Below are 18,452 nucleotides of genomic sequence, written 5' to 3'. Positions count from 1 at the left end.
GGCGATTACGTCACGACTCATGCAGGCATGTGGTGGCTGGCCCACGCGGCGATAATAAAAAGTTATCGGGTGGCCCGCTACCAGGCGGAAATTCTCATTGCACACCTGATACGCTGACACAAAAATTGGTGTGGTACGTTACACACGTTAAAACGTGTTACTCACCCTTGTTATTCCAATGATTTAAATTTTAAACAGTGAAAAAATATTCGCCGTGGTTGTTGCACTCCATTAAAATAAACATATTGTTAAAGTGGGAATAGAGGTTTTGAAAAAGGTATCACAGTTAATTAAATACAGTTTTATTTACCTGCTACTTTTAAAACTATTAATTAATTTATAACAATTAAATGGTCTGTCCGCAAATTAAACACCACATTTAACTGTCCCCACTGGAGCTCAACTCGACAGTGGCTTTCTCCACTGCTTGTCACTTACCTCGCTAACCCTTCCTTTGCGCTTACCCCTTCCTCCGCACCACCTGGAGGGTTCGGCAAGTGATGTGGCGTAACTGTGATGCCATTGTTCTGGGAGCTTCGGGTATCAATTCGACCCTGACCACGCGACACTTCAAAAAGGATGCGAGACCATTCCAGAAAGGGGCTTATGGGGTGTACAAATGGCTTTGCCAGCCTCCGAGGGTGAGTGGAGCCCTCGATGAGAGAACGTGGAAGACGAGGGATGAAACTGTATTTAATTAACTGGGATACCTTTTTAAAACCTCGCACCTCTGTCCCAACACACTGCCTCGCACTTATCTATCGTCCGCCGCGCACACAACACCGTCCCGATGCACGAATCCCGCCCCTCGTCTTCCACGTTCTCTCATCGAGGGGTCACTCACCCTCGGAGGCTGGCATAGCCATTTGCATACCCCATAAGCCCCTTTCTGGAATGGTCTCGCATCCCTTCGAAGTTCGAAGTGTCGCGCGGTCAGGATCGACTTGATAACCCGAAGCTCCCAGAACAATGGCATCACAGTTACGCCACCATCACTTGCCAAACCCTCCAGAAGAGGTGCGGAGGAAAGGGGTAAGCGGAAAGGAGGGGTTAGCGAGGTTCCATTGCTAATCCGATCAGATGCGTGACAGTAATGGACCGCGTGATAACGGGTAAGACCTTTCTCCCGCCCCGTGGCCCCGCCTCCAGTACGCTCGTTACAAAAAAAAATACTAATGTTCAGTCTTTCATATTGAATATTTATTCACATCATGAAAGTCATAAATGTGTTTTCTATTTATTTTTTCGTTGATAAACTTGCAGCAGAAGTTCGTCGCTTGAATCCAGACTCATTATTATTATTAATTAGTTTGCGTAGAAAAATTTGGTACGATACTTGCAAAAAAAAATTCATTTCAATGAAAGTATCGAGTACAGAAGTATCGGTATCGATAGAAAACTTCTCGATACCAGTGGTATCGACTGTTTTTCCCGTGACCGTACGTACGTGTGGCAGAGCTGAGACCCGCGGAAGAATGCGGCTCGTGGGCGGGAAAGTCGCGTGGGCCGCGCGTGTGAAATGACTCGTTCGCGTTGTAGGTTCAGCGTGTCGGTGTCGTAAAGTCTACTTGGGAGGGTTGTTGTGTGTGGTGGGGGAGGGGCGTGTCACCGCGCAGGGAGGGAGGGAGGCGGCACACCTGGTGACCCCTGTACGTGACGTCACGGGTCACCATTGTTCCCGGGGAATCACGTTCTCGGTCGGGAGCAGGGCTGGAGGGGCAGGGGGGGAAGAGCCGTCGCCCGTCGCCACGAGTTCGTCCTGCCCTCCTCGTCGCTAACCACTCCCTGGGTTGTAGAGATTCTGGAGAGAGAGAGAAGAGAGAGAGAGAGAGAGAGAGAGAGAGAGAGAGAGAGAGAGAGAGAGAGAGGACAAATACGTTTCTTCCTTCGTGAAATAATTTCGGAAATCCAGGGGCCAATTTCATTACAGTTGCAAATTTATAGGTAGAGCCACGGAAATTTCGCGGATTCATTTTGTCGCAAGCTAGAATGCAAAACCTCCACACTGTCGCACTGTGTTCATGATTGGACCGCAGTTATCTGGACACGCCTCTCTACGACCGTGAGCCAACGATGTCCAGCTAGGAGAGAAGTAAGCGAATCAGGTAGTGCCAAATAACAAGGATGAAATGTTCTCGCTAAGAAATCAACCAATGGGAAAGTAAACATGGGTCGAGCACACCTATAACTTTGAATTCTGTCGTGAGGCCAGAGGAATCCGCGAAATTTCCGGGACTCTATATATAGGTAACAAAAAACTGTCCATCAGAGTACCACATTGACAAATTAAAGTTTTTATTTGAGATTACACATTTGTTTTTAAATTTTCATGACAAATATGTATTTTTTTTTATTATTTTACATAAAATTTTAATTATGTGATTCTGCTCACATAATATTTAATTCCTGAAGCTCGATTTCTAGATTTGTATTGAAACCAATTTTTTTAAGAATATAATTTTACTTCTTCCTTCTGTAATCCTGCATCATTCCAGTTGGAACGTTCTCGAATCAAGCTCTTTTCAAATCTAAATATTCTGTAATACGGTATTCTTTGATTCGAACGTTCTCTAATACAGCTTTCTTTATAACGGTTACGTTATGTAACACGGCATTCTTCAATTTGACACGTTCTATAATCAAATTTTTTTCAATTCGAAATAATCTTTTATCCGGCGTGGTTCAACTCGAAACCTTCTATAATTCTTATTTTGTTTTTATTTCGGCAAGTTCTCTAATCCGGCACCGAGCTAGCGGCTCGCATTCGGATTTTTATTTTTGCGTGTAGATTCAGGTATGTGTTGACCACGGGAGCGACCTGATATCAGATAATATATTTTTTGAACGGTAACGCTCATTTACAACTTGTTATAAATATCATTATACTATCTATTAATTTTTCTCTGGTATTTTCATTAAAAATATATGGATGGTTTATGATCCGGCAAAACTAGTAACATGGCAGGGCCGAGGTTTCTGATAAACCGTATCAAATAGTTTTTAGCTTTTGATAAATAAGTATTTTGAATTCATTGGGTGTTTACGCAGCGTAGACAGCTTACAGCACACAATACACACAGATAAGGGATGTTGGAAAAGAAATCTGCCATGGTCTATGTTATCTGACTCATCGCAGCGTTTGCCCGGAGATAGTGGTTTCAGTGCGAAGTGTTGCAAGCCTAACCTGTTGTCAGTAACAACTTGTCACTCGATAACTGTACCTTTTTACAGCCGTGTACCAGAAGGTGGCCAAATGGAGGAGCTGAATTTTTGCCCCTTGGAAGGGCAGCCCTTCAGGATTTTACTGGCAATGGTTTCTTTGTACAGTGACTGGAAGGGCAGCTCATCCCATTTCTGAAAACATGTTTCTTTAAGTGTTTAAATAATACTGAAAACATGCCCCTTGGAAGGGCAGCCCATCAGGATTTTTCTGACATTGGTGATTTTGAAAGGTTGTCTGAATTGTTTCCCCTTGGATGGGCAGCCCTTAAGGATTTTTCTGACAGTGGTTAGTTTGTAAAGTGACCTAACCTAACCTAACCTAACCTAACCTAACCTAAACTAACCACTGTCAGAAAAATCCTGAAGGGCTGCCCATCCAAGGGGCAACAATTCAGACAACCTTTCAAAAACACTACTGTCAAAAAATCCTGATGGGCTGCCCTTCCAAGGAGCAAGTTTTCAGGATTATTTAAACACTTAAAGAAACATGTTTTCAGAAATGGGATGAGCTGCCCTTCCAGTCACTGTACAAAGAAACCATTGCCAGAACAATCCTGAAGGGCTGCCCTTCCAAGGGGCAGCATTTCAGTCGCCCCGCCAAAGTCGGTGCATCGGGTGCGGTGTCATGTGTGTGACTAACGAGTAGTAGTAGTAGTAGTAGTAGTAGTAGTACAAAGCAGTGAGTTAGGACCGAGACGCGTGTTCAGAGACGGGCGGTAGAGAGAGCCACTGACGATCTCAGCTCCAGTGGGGAGAGAAAATACTGGACTTATTAAGGTGTTTTTAATTCGTGGACAGTCATTCAGATAGTTGTAACTTACTGAAAAATTGTAGACGTCGGTTAGGTAAACAAACCTTAAATAATTAATTATGGTTATCCTTTCCAGATCGGTATTTCCAATTTTAAGGTTATTTATTGTTATTGTAACAAACATAAATATAAATAAATTGTGAGAAACAGATTTTTCTCGACATATATATGTGTACAATAGTATTAAAATTACTGTTCACAAAATAATATAATGTATTTATAATTCCCATATAGGTTAGAGTCACAGGGAAGGAATAGGCGTAAAATTTGAAATTCTCAAAAATTTTCATTATTTTGTGGAAATCCATGAAACTGTCCAACTTTAAAACAATTACGAGTAATAAAGGGTTAATGGTTGGCTGAATGGTGAGTGTGTTAACGCCATTCTTCTGAATGACCACTTTTCCGAACGACCCACTATCCGAGATCTTAGGTGTGGATGATTTCCCCCATATGCCTCTCTTGGAGCCAATGAGAACACATGGGTCTAAATGCGAATTTCCGTTAGCAGTTTTTGAAGTTATACTTCTAATGCGACTTCCAACAAGGTTGCGTTAAACGTTTAACGCTCCTGGGGAGGGGGAATAGAAAGAGAGAGAGCGAGAGTGAATGCTATTGTAAGGAACTAAGTAGAGAGTAAGAAAAAAATAAAGATCCTGACAGTTTGTAGTGTTGCCATATTTGTTTCAATTTTCAATACCCTTTTCGTATATTACAATTTAAATTGCAGAAAAAAATCATGTTTCATAGACACAAAAATAGTGAGTGCGTGTCATTTCTCTATGTCCACGAGATCTCGCCGCGTCAATTTTCTCCTTGGGGCGAACCCGTCCGCTTAATTAAATAAACAGCTTTTATCGTTGAATAATTTCATGATTTATTCCATGAAAATCTTCTCTCATAAAAAAGTGAGTTTTATAGACATTCAATAGGTCTCTCTCTCTCTCTCTCTCTCTCTCTCTCTGAAAATCAATCTATGAATCATTACAAATTTTTTTGTTTGATTTTATACAAAATGATTTCACAAAAAATCAATTTCTACCCCTTCCTATTTTCATTTCCACATTACGAAGTTTCACTTCTTCCGCGCGGAGGGACTCCACGCAATATTTGCATGCAATTAAAAACTATTTTTTAATGATGCCAAATAAGTATAACTTCTCACGCGCGTACCTAAGTACACGCACCCATTTTTTTCTTTTATTTTTACGCCGTCAAGCGAAAATAATACAGCGTCGTCTTGTACGTAAAGAAACTAAGTGGCAAGCAATAAAAAAAAATGTAATCGCACTTTAAAATTAAAAACAATTCAATTAAGGAAGTGCAGGAAAATTTTTAGTTAGAAACTGAGTTTTCTCGGGGACTCCTGGATCCTTAAGTAAAATAGGTAAGTGCAGATAACCTTTATCTAGAAATATTTTACCATAAAATTATACAGACACCACCAGGGGAGATGCTGACGCGAAGACAGCGCACCAGGTTGGTACCTGCAGCGGTAGAGGCGAAGAGACGTGCTTTTCTCGAGCCAGTGTCAACCTTAAGCACGCGTTTGCTTTAACGCCGCGTTTCAGCTGATGTCCTTTCATTCACAAATTTGCAAGAGCGAACGATGCTGGCAGCTTTGGTGGTACTAAGTATTTACAATGCAGTCATGCCAACCTCTTGTCCTTGTTAAATTTCTTGTTTTTTTTTATTATCTTCAGGCGCGGTATTCCAAACACGTGGACGCAATTTTATCTTGAAAACTTGAGCATTTACATCAAATTCACTGATTTTGCACTGACCTACTTCTCGGCAATAGAAAACGCCCAACATCAAAGCAGAATGAAATGAAACTGCGACGGTGACTTTGGATGGAGTGACATGGTTGGCGAACCTGCGTTCGCGCGGCGGATGGCGGTGTTTTGAATAAAAAAAAAAAGTATCTTTGTCCCGATGAAGCTTAACCAACACGGGAGTTCGAAGAAACGCGGGCGCACACGCGCGAATGAAAGGTGTCTTTATGGTCCGTTCTACAATTGCACGCAGCCGGAGACGGACCCGTATGAATTAGCTCGGCTATGCTGAGCTCTTCCTTTTACGTCACTCCGTGCGACCGATTGAAGCCGAGTACTTGACTGCGGTGGTTCTTTTACGTTCCAAATACGCTAAAAAAAACCGTTTGTCTGTAAAGTCGGTTTACGGACGATAGTTTAACGTGAAATGTCATAACAAAACATTGTTGAAATGATTGCATACTTTTATGAATAAAATTGAATCATTTTTATTTTAATAATAAAAGAATAAATAGGTACTTGAAATTATACTAGTAATTAGATTTTTAAAATGCAAGAATAATTAACCTTTATTGCCGAAATTGTTGTTGTAATAAGCAATGAACACCGCATTAACTTTTCACTTCACTTTATAAACAGTCGACGGAACAGTTCACGTGTAGATGTAAGTTGTGTGCTGCCGCTGTCTTTCTTCTCCTCGGACGCATAGGCCAATCGAGTGGAAGAGAGATAGATGCGGTGCAAGCGTACAATGAGCGTAACGGGACACAGCGTAACGGAACAATGTGCGTAATGGGACACTTTTTCGTGCGTCCAGCCGGCGTTCATCGATTTATTAGACGTTGTCACGTCAAAAAAATTCGTTTTAAGTACAAGAACACCTAGTGTTCTACCATGAATATGTCGTTCATTTTTTTATCACTCACCTAAATTCTGCCTGTTACATGATCTTCTTTTTGTAGTTAAATTAATATTTCGTAACCTTGAAATGCAGTTTCATTTGGTTTGCCCATTTTTTTTTGTTTACGTTTCCGCGCACTGTTGGAAGCGGCAGACGTGACGGTGGAATGTTCCGGATGATACTTCTCTGTTTTAGGCGCCATTGCAGTGCGGGCCCGAGCTCTTCCACAGGGCTTGCGTTGGGTCGTTACCACAACGCCGAAATACCACACGCCGAACGTACAATAACGCCGAATACCATAACGCCGAATGCCAAATTGACCGCAACGCCGACAGCTAGAAAACTGCTGTGTACCACAACGCCGAAATACAGTAACGCCGAAAAATGTTGCTGCGGGGAGGGGGGGGGGGGGGGGGTGGGCACAGGATCAGAATGAAAAACAACTGAATGAATTTGTGTGCTAACCTAACCTAACCTAACCTAACCTTTGTGTCAGTCCTGCAATGACATTTTTCGGGGTTAATGTATTTAGGCGTTGTGGTAATTCGGCGTTGTGGTACAAAGCAGTTTTCTAGCTATTGGCGTTGTGGTCAATTTGGCATTTCGGTGTTATGATTTTCGGCGTTATTGTACGTTCGGCGTTGTGGTGCATCCCCGCTTGCGTTCAGCTCGTGCGGTCTTCCTTGAGGGTGGGGGGGGGGGGAGGGGGGAGGTCGGGTAGCAGAATGCCGCGACGACAGATTTACGAGCCGCTACGCTGTGGCTCTCCCGGGTCGAAGGTGAAGCTCTCGCATCGCTGTCGTTACAGTTCAGGATCACGACCTTACGCACACACCTTACAACTCCACGGATATTTCACGAGGGATCAGTGTGGCCGATAAACAACTGCTTTTAACTGCCGCGCCGCCGCGACTGCTCGCAGCCTGTTGGAAGCCTTTTTGACTGATGCAAGAAATCTCGCCTTAGCTCGTTCCTTCCGAGAAAATAGCGATATGTTCTAAAATGCAAAAAAAATAAATAATATATAACACTATCTTTCTTATGAAATATTTTTGCCTTTCTGAACATAATTATTAATTATAACTAGAGACCTGCAAAATGCGCGGGTTCATTCGGTGGTAGGCTAGAATGCAAACACATATACCTCTTAGATGATTTTGCTATTGGCTTACTGTTCATCTGGACGAATCTCAACCAGTTATAAACCCTCAACCAAAGAAGGATCGAATCACAGACAAACCAGCTGAGACGACTTGCAAGTCGGCAGCCAATGAACTTGCGTTATTTGCCCGAGTGTACAGGGGTATGTGCAGTCTATCCTGAAGGCCATCGAAACCGCGAATTTTGCAGGTCTCTAATTATAACATAGATAATATATAGTCCAATTATTGCATTTCAAAGAATATACATACAGCTGACGGACTGACTCATCTATACAAATTATAACCCACTTACGGATAAGCTATAAACTCGAAATTTTCATTATAGGCATACATCGACCCGTAAACTTCGGAAACTTTCGACAATTTGACGTTAATTTTTAATCCCCCGGAACAATTTCAAAACTTATCAGATGACGAACCTCGCCCCGCTGGCCTAGCGGAAGTATGCGATTAATGGAGGGACGTAGGAACTGAAAGACACCACATTGGTTTCGTAACGAAGTTTTAACGTTCAACATACCCGGAGGTGGCCCTAGACTTTGCTGTGTTCCTGGGCTATTTACTTCGGCGGGACCTTAATATCTTGAAGAGTAAATCCGCCGACTGTTCCTCTCCCTTTTTGATGATTTTTAAAACCCTCCAGAAAAAAAGGGCATTAATGAAATATTTGCAAAATATACTCTTTAAATCAACATTTCTAAGTCAACCATGAACTGAAATTTTGATAGTTTATTTATACGTTGAAAGTTAAAAAAAAGTAATAATAAAGATGAATTAAGCGTTGTTAAAAATCCCGAATAAATTATGCTAACGTTATGTAATTAATATAATTCTACAACTTAACGGCGGGAACTTTACTTCGCAGGTGCGTCGATGTGGTAGACCTGCTAGGCTTGCTCTGCCCTGGAGCTGACCCTGAAGGTACCTGAACACACACACTGCGTGCAGAGATTCAGAAAAAAAGAACACACGATTTGCAAACTTCCCAATATTCTAAGTGCGGGTGAGTATTTCCGTTTCCTTAGTTCATTTTTAAACGGTGTTGTAAGAAGAGCGAAAACTGCCAAAAAGCGTGTTTTTGGAATATTTTTCAGGCATGGAACATCTGGTATAGATTACTGAAAGCACTCAAGCAACCTGCATTGCAACTTCATTTTCATTCCCCCCCCCCCCCCCATCATATTATGTTATGGCTACCGCTCAAATCTCATAATTGCCTTGCTCATAGAGGTGTTAACCGCGCTAGATGCACCAGCGCGCGTCGCACTTATCATCACGCCTCACTAACACAAACACACCCATTACTAGGCAGGAAAAAGGTAGAGATCTCAAGTATCTAGTATTTATTGGAGAGTTCTAGCACACTTGCAAAATTCTTTGAAATTAAATTAAATTTTTAAGAAATTTCAATGAATAATCACAATATTAAACGAAAAAATCGTCTTTTGAAACCGTCCAACTTTTAATCTGCAAACCAATAAACCACTCAAAATTCCACGTTGTTCACATAACATTTTACGTTGTTTAAATAAAATTTTAAGGATTTTTCGACCCCAAAATAGTTAACAGAAAGGTTGAAGGCATAATATTTGTATTAAAATGGTACAATAATAACTTAAATATCAAGGATTCGAATGAACTTGTCAAAGGCCAACGAATATATCATACGTTAGGTAGCTATTGCAAAAAGAATAAAAAAAGTAAATAATCTTTATTAATACTACTTTTCAGAAACCTATAATTCAAACGAGATTTTCTATAATTTAGTTCTATTTCATATTTTTGAACTCAAATATTATTTAAAAAAAAACTTTTTTTTTATGATTCTTTACAACCAGCTGTAGTTTATTTTGTCAAACGCGTAAAGATAATGAATTTTATCTCACAGGAAAATTAACTCGACAAAGTATTTTAATTTCGTTGTTCAGGTCACTCAAGTGAAACAAAGTTAATTGTTTTTCTTTAAGTCTTGGCGTCTTTTTAGAGCTGATGAAACATACTGCTGATTTTTAAGAAATAATTCCATACTTAATAAAAATAAAATTTTATTATGTAGGTCTATTTTGATATGACCAAAGATTTTAAAAAGAGTCAAATCTTAGAAAATACTCAGTACATGAGCATACAAGTAAAACAAGCTTTATGTTTTAAGAAAAATAATACTTATCTTTATAAATAACTGAAAGTAAACGAGGGGTAAGAATTGGTGAGATTTTTTGTATTTATTAATGTAGTATATTTTCAATAAAACATATATTTCGTTTTTACACGTCAATATGCTACTTCTACATTTGAATAAAATGTTTATTCAGGAATTTTATAACTACAATATTCATAGGGTAAAAATAATTTACCTGGTAATGCAAATAACTATTAACTAACTATAAACTAAAAAAATTGGCATGATCCGTTATAACTTCATTTAAAGTAAGCGAAAACACGTTTATACGATTAAAACTAAAATCTCGAGTGACTTAAAAGTGCCCAATGCAAATTACCAGTTCTAAAAAACATGACATTTTTCAATTAGTTTTCTTAATCCGATTTGCTTGAAAAAAAAAAAGAATATTGCCAAATTTCAGATTTGAAGCTTCCAAAAAAAAAAAACCGACATTTGATGACTAAAATGTTTTGAAATTGTACTAAAAAAAACTTTCATTCTCACAAACATATATTAATTTAGAGTAAGTTTTATTTTTTAGTGATTTAATTTTATTATAATAATTGTTGTTATGATTTATGAGCTGTGCAGAGTGGTTACTTTTAAAATTTTTATTTTCATAATAGCTTCTGTGTTTATGGGTGATGGTAGTACCTATATTTGAACCTTTCAGCCAACATAATTTCAAATCGACGAAGTAAGCAGATGTATAATTTTTTTTATTCTGTCTGTCCTGGAGATGACTTTGTCACGACAATGGGTTCCACGCCCCATTTTTCTTCCACCGGTGATGTATCGAAGGTGAAGATGGCCACCCAGCGCTATACGACACGCCCCATGGGCCCGAAAGGTTGTTCGTTTCACCAGTGCAACGAAGTCGCTACAGGAATTGAGGCACAAGACGAATTGCTTCAATGTACAAAACATTTAATTTACTTCGCTGCAGGCTGTGGCGTGAACATGTTCGAACACACTGTAGTTTTATTTTAAATGGTACAGAAATAGCAGTGTAAATTATATTTATATTATGTTATATATTTGTAAACAACGGTTTTTATACAAAAAAGTGTTCGCAGTAATACTGGGTTTGGATTCTTACCAAGCCACCTATGTTTCGTGTTGTCACAGTACCGCCCAATAACTAAGGTTATTCGTAAACCGTTCCCTGAATGGCTTTCGAGTATTAATTACGCATATAATAAGCATGATACAACAAAATGAAGTCAAATTGTTTAATATTCGATTATATTTTTCGCGGTTTAGGAAATTTATGCTTTAGTGAAACTTCAATTAAATTATTGAATTATGCGTCAATGTTCGTAAGAATTAGGTACTTAGTATTATCTCTAAAAACTTATTTCATATATGCAAAAATAACTATAGCAATTTGTCGTACACAGTTACAATAAATTTCGTGTTGAATAACAAACTATTAGCAACTAGTTTCCAAAAGATTTTGTTTTGGAAATGTACAGAAATTTTATCTGCGAAGAGTACTTATGTGAAAAATTTCAGCAGATAAACACGATTAAAATTTTTACAATTTCATAACATGCAATATGCTTTATGTAGAAATTATTTTTTAAATTTAAGAATTTAAGTATTCAAAATAATTGTAGGTATTCAAAGTTTACGAATACACTTAAATTTGACAAATCTTATATAACCTACGAGGCGGTTCTGGTTGAATATAAAATTATGATATATGTTCAAGCTTAAAATACCAGCTTACGTTCACATGCTACATAATATTTAAAAATAATTAATTTTTTCTTTTCAAAATTTTTATCATATTTATTTATTCGCATGTAGGAATAAACAAAAACATTTAGGATATTGGTAATTTCTCAATTATGATAACTACGTAATACATTACTAATTTTTAAAAGGTAAAAAGATTAAGAAAATTATTTGATAGAAAATATGTTCATAATTAAGTAGTGCAGGAATAGGTAAAATGTAAAAACTTTATCACTTTAATATTAAAATTAATGTTTGGGTTTAAAGTGGAACCATATTGATATATCGCATTTAGTTCCAAATGCAGAAAATTACTTTCATAAATATGGCACAAGAAATGTATGTTTTAAAGGACTTCAACAGTATTTTCACGCAATAGAGATGTAAAATCAAATGAGGGAAAAATGTTTACCGTCAATTCATCCTCCACAATCTAACTCAAGGCTTCGTGCTATTGCATTGCAAAACTTATGCCATAAAAATATGCAAATCTCATTTTAAAATTTTTAGAAAACTCCGAATAAAATAGTTGACCTCTATATATGAATTTACGAAACATTAATTACATTGTCTTTTTTGAAGGTTATTTAAAAATTAAGAAAAGGTTTAACGAAAACAAAATTTACATGTTGGTTTTAATTTTTTTGCATTGATTATTAGTAGAGATCGGAAAAAAATCGCGGGTCAATGACCTCAAGGATAGACTCCAATATCCTCTACACACTCGGGCAAATGCCAACTGTTCATTGGCTGTTGACTTGTGTGTCGTCTCGACTGGGTGGCCTGTGATTCGACACTTCAATGAGTGAGGGTCTCTAATTGGCCCTCAGTCCTCCAGGTTAACAGTGGACCAATAGCAGAAGCAGCACTAAGGTATAATTATTTGAATTTTAGCATAACACGAAATTAACCCGCGAATTATTCAGGTCTCTAATTATTCGTAAATTATTTACAAAAATTATAGCTGTGAATTTTGACCTGAGTATGAAACGAAGAAGCTTAGCGTTGGAGCCATAACATTACTGCTCTAACTTGCAGACGTCGTTGCCAAAATTAAAATCGGTTTTGTTTGAAAGTAATTACGATGAAAAAACATTTTTTTGCGAAATCGCTAATGATTGCCTTTTGCGTCCCGTTGATTAAGTGCGAGTGAAATGAGTATTGAATAAATTAATTTTCTTCCGTGAGCTCCATAACGACCTTTACACGTAGGGCTCGCAGAAACGATTGTGGCGATCGGCACGCTAAGACTTGTTTACTTGTTTTACGGAACCGGGTCGTAAATGCCGATTCGAATCAGGACACGGGGCGTCAGGTTCCAATTCCCGGGTTCACGTCAGAATGGGTTTTGCGATCGCGAACGGCCCGTCGGATCACGTGCGGGTTCTTCCCGTCCAAAGGGAAAAACGGTTTCCCCGCAGGTTCCCCCTTGCGGCGAACCGTGAAATAAAGCACACGTGCGTGCAATGAGCTGGTCGCTCGTTGCGGTCCGAGTAAAAACAACGAAGACGTTGTTACGACGCAAAAGCACGTGAACGAATCTGACCATCCACGCTTAACATTACATCAAACACCGTTAACGAAATTTTTGCATGCTCTTTCTTAGCTCATTATCAGGGGCATGCATATTTCGCGAAAAGATTCTGAGACTAGTTATAAGTCAAAACACTATAGCATCGCCTGTGTTACATGATTGAAGGAATTTCTTTCAGGTACATGTTGATTGTTACGACACCGATCACAGTAATATAGTGGGGAAGCAAATTTGTCCTGAGTGGCTGCGTCGAATAAGGCAACGACTTCTCTCGCATCCGGCGGCCAATCACATGGAAGAAACCACTGCTGCGGGTATACCTTGCTGCAGTCTAATAGGCGTTCAGATTTATTCGCGAAAAATGCCTGCCCCTACTTATTATCTACGAATAATTTTTTTGTTGTTTTCGTTTTAACGCTACAAATGAGTGACTTGTACTACACGAAAATACCTAACAAAATAAATATTTGATAGCAAAAAAAACGTATAATATTGAAAATTAATGATATATAACTTACAATAATAATTCCCAGGTTTTTATATTTTTATGTAAGATTCAATATTTTTTTCATTAAATTTTCAAGCTTAACGTTCTTGTTTATTTCTATGTCACTGGAGACGGTAACTAATTATTGGCAATTTGTTTCCAAAATATTTTTTTTTGTAAATGTGCATACATTTTATTTGCGAAGAGTACTTATGTGAAAAATTTTAACAGTTAAACCCAGTCAAATTTTTACTATTTCATATCATGCAAAACGTTTCATGTAGAAATGATTTTCTTAAGAACACCCGTTACAAGCTTGCAATTAAATTAGCCAGAATTTTTTACATTTTGCAGCTGAATATTTGCATATGGATTGGTCCATTATTGCTTCTAATCGGGTAGGTTTTTTTTCCATCTTTTGCTACTGTAGGTATGCAAAATTCACAGCGAAATTTCAATACTTTACGAGTTAAATCAGAAACTCATGACGTATAGGAAGAGCTGTGTGGGATCCAGCAGACAACATGTATATACATATCATTATATTATTTTTTTTTGTTCTTAGCCCCTTTTTCAAACGAAGAAATGAAAAATTTGTTTAGGTACTTTAAAAACAGACAATATTGGTTGGACTAAAATGAAAACAGTCTGTTTAAATACTTTCAACATTCACATTATTGATGAATAAGGGTAAAGTTATTATTTCACGCTGTTTAAATGATATTAGCCAGGAAATGTTGGTTGGCATTTGTAAAACCCGCTTCAGTTAAATTAAGGAGAAAGGGGAAGAGGGGTAGTACGATAACTTCAAGATTTCCGACGGAAGTGTTTTCAGTTTGATTGTGTTTTATCACCTTACATTAAGTACTATTTTAAATAACTTTCAGACCCCGAGTATTTTTTAAATCAGAAATTCTAATAAGCTTGATTTTTAACATTAAAAATATTATTAAAATTAATAACAGTTCAATATACTACACAATTAAAAATATAAAAAAAACTGACTTCTACGCTCAGGTGGAACCTGGAGTAATTATTATTTGTTATGACTTCTTTATTTTTTTTGTTCTAGGCGGTAACGGGTTGGGAATGGCAGTCCCCCTCCCCCGCCCGTCAATTGGGTTCTCATAAAGAAGACACAATCAGATGATAAAATGCTTAAAATTCTATAATTTAAAAAAAAACGTTGCAATGGCGTACGCTTTGGCGAATGCATTCAACAGTTGCATTGGTTCGTAAACCTTTAAATGTATGATCCGCAAGTCTGACACTGCACAGCGAGCGTGCCCCGTCTACCCAATCCTCAGTGCAAGGTTAGGAAAAAAAAGGCTGGTATCACGCGGCCGCAGAGCAAACAGAATTTGAATACGACTCCTCGCCGCGGCCGGCGACTGTCGTGACGCGCGACGTGCGGGTTCGGGTCGTGAGTCGCCCCCGCCGTGGGAGAACCTGCCCTTTCGTGCCGCCCGCCTTTGAGGTGCCGCCCCGGGCTTGCGTACAGCCGGCACACTTCGTCACGACCCCGCGCAGCCGGGCCCCGCGTACAGCCGGCTCACTTCGTCACGACCCCGCGCAGCCGGGCCCCGCGTACAGCCGGCACACTTCGTCACGACCCCGCGCGGCCGGGCCCCGCGTACAGCCGGCACACTTCGTCACGACCCCGTGCAGCCGGGCCACGCGTACAGCCGGCACACTTCGTCACGACCCCGCGCAGCCGGGCCACTGGTACAGCCGGCACACTTCGTCACGACCCCGCGCAGCCTGGCCACGCGTACAGCCGGCACACTTCGTCACGACCCCGCGCAGCCCGGGCCCGTGTACAGCCGGCACACTTCGTCACGACCCCGCGCGGGGGCAGCTCGGTGCGTGATGGTGAATCAATGCTTCGCCGACTGACTTCGACTATGTGTCCGTCGTTAACCCTTTCATTCACACTACAATTACTAATAAATAACTCATTAAATTTTTGTCATTGAGCTAAATTTTTTTTTAGATTTTGTTGATTGTTATTAATCTTACGCTAAAATTATAAAATTAATTTTTTAATTATTTAATAAATATCATTAAAAGAAAAAAATTATTTCATAGTTTTGAAGTATGACGTCTACTTGAATGTAGGTACACCCTAACCCACACATTGAATGTTCGGTAAACTGATTGTATCACTGAGATTTAAATTGACCCCTTCAGTGGACGAATGGATTGAAATGGTGAAGAAAACAAATGTTTGCGTGGACGCTACGTGCTTTTTAGTCATATTTCGCAGGTGGAGATACGAGGAGTTTGGTGGGTACAATAATATTTGGCACATGTTCAAAAGTGCAAGTAAAATAGAGTACAGATGAGTGAACAGAAATGCGAACTTTCCTGTGCTTACCTGTGCTTACCTGTGCTTACCTGTGCTTACCTGAGCTTACCTGTACTTACCTGAGCGATTGCAGTGTCTTAACGATTACCTACCTAGAATACACTTGACTTGCTCTCGATATTGTATGACGTTATAAACCCTATCGAGGGATCTCGATTTCAAGATGACTCCATGGATGTAACGATATATTTAGAATAAACCCCCGATGCAACAACATAAAAAAGGGGGTGGGGAAAGAGAACCCTTCTATGTAGAGAAAAAAATTAAAGCAGAAATAAAAATAAAATGTGAACGTATATTTCAGTACACTCTTCGGTAACGAGCAAATTAATGTGTTCTCGTGATGCAAATACACTTATAATACGAAACTCAGACACGAAATTTAAAGTTAAATATTTTGAAATAATGCCGATATAGCTGAACTACCCGCCGTTCCCAGGGCTGAAAACAAAGTGAAGTGTATTTTATTAAAATCGTATGATGACTATAATTGTCTTCTTATTGTTAATGTCAAATGTGAAAAATTCAATCAAGAGTTGCCCAAATTCTGAATTAAAGGAAATAGCTAATAGGAAATTGGTTTGGGGGGGAAGGGGTGTAGCCAGAGGAACGTATTATACTAATATCTTATATTAACATTTCGTTACGATAAATTGGCCATGTGTACACATCAATAGACGATGACCCCTGGGAGATGACTCGGTGAGGGAAGGCGTGGAAGTTGGCCGGGTGTGCACATCCACAGATGATGACCCCCAGGAGATGACTCGGGAAGGGAAGGCGAGGAAATTGGCCGGGTGTGCATGTCCACATATGATGACCCCCGGGAGATGACTCGGTGAGGGAAGGCGAGGAAGTTGGCCGGGTGTGCACATCCACAGATGATGACCCCCGGGAGATGACTCGGGAAGGGAAGGCGAGGAAGTTGGCCGGGTGTGAACATCCACAGACTATGACCCCCGGGAGATGACGCGGGAAGGGAAGGCGAGGAAGTTGGCCGGGTGTGCACGTCCACAGACTATGACCCCTGGGAGATGACTCGGGAAGGGAAGGCAAGGCAAGGAAGTTGGCCAGGTGTGCACGTCCACAGATGATGACCCCCGGTAGATGACGCGGGAAGGGAAGGCGAGGAAGTTGGCCGGGTGTGCACCTCCACAGACTATGACCCCTGGGAGATGACTCGGGAAGGGTATGCAAGAAAGCTGACCGGGTGTACACATCCATAGAGATAACCCCTGGCAGACGACGCGGGAAGGGAAGGCGAGGAAGTTGGCCGGGTGTGCACATCCACAGATGATGACCCCCGGGAGATGACTCGGGAAGGGAAGGCGAGGAAGTTGGCCGGGTGTGCATGTCCACATATGATGACCCCCGGGAGATGACTCGGGAAGGGAAGGCGACGAAGTTGGCCGGGTGTGAACATCCACAGACTATGACCCCCGGGAGATGACGCGGAAAGGGAAGGCGAGGAAGTTGGCCGGGTGTGCACATCCACAGACTATGACCCCTGGGAGATGACTCGGAAAGGGAAGGCGAGGAAGTTGGCCTGAATTGCACATCCACATACGATGACCCCTGGGAGATGACTCGGGAAGGGAAGGCAAGGAAGTTGGCCGGGTGTGCACGTCCACAGATGATGACCCCTGGGAGATGACTCGGGAAGGGAAGGCGAGGAAGTTGGCCGGGTGTGCAAATCCACAGATGATGACCCCCGGGAGATGACTCGGGAAGGGAAGGCGAGGAAGTTGGCCGGGTGTGCACATCCACAGATGATGACCCCCGGGAGATGACGCGGGAAGGGAAGGCGAGGAAGTTGGCCGGGTGTGCACCTCCACAGACTATGACCCCTGGGAGATGACTCGGGAAGGGTATGCAAGGAAGCTGACCGGGTGTACACATCCATAGAGATAACCCTTGGGAGACGTCGCGGGAAGGGAAGGCGAGGAAGTTGGCCGGCTGTGCACATCCACATATGATGACCCCCGGGAGATGACGCGGAAAGGGAAGGCGAGGACGTTGGCCGGGTGTGCATGTCCACATATGATGACCCCCGGGAGATGACTCGGGAAGGGAAGGCGACGAAGTTGGCCGGGTGTGAACATCCACAGACTATGACCCCCGGGAGATGACGCGGGAAGGGAAGGCGAGGAAGTTGGCCGGGTGTGCACGTCCACAGACTATGACCCCTGGGAGATGACTCGGGAAGGGTATGCAAGGAAGCTGACCGGGTGTACACATCCACATATGATGACCCCCGGGAGATGACTCGGGAAGGGAAGGCGAGGAAGTT

This window comes from Bacillus rossius, chromosome 15, assembly GCF_032445375.1.
Source record: "Bacillus rossius redtenbacheri isolate Brsri chromosome 15, Brsri_v3, whole genome shotgun sequence".
NCBI classification, from domain to species: Eukaryota; Metazoa; Arthropoda; class Insecta; order Phasmatodea; family Bacillidae; genus Bacillus; species Bacillus rossius.
This window is presented reverse-complemented; position numbering follows the sequence as displayed.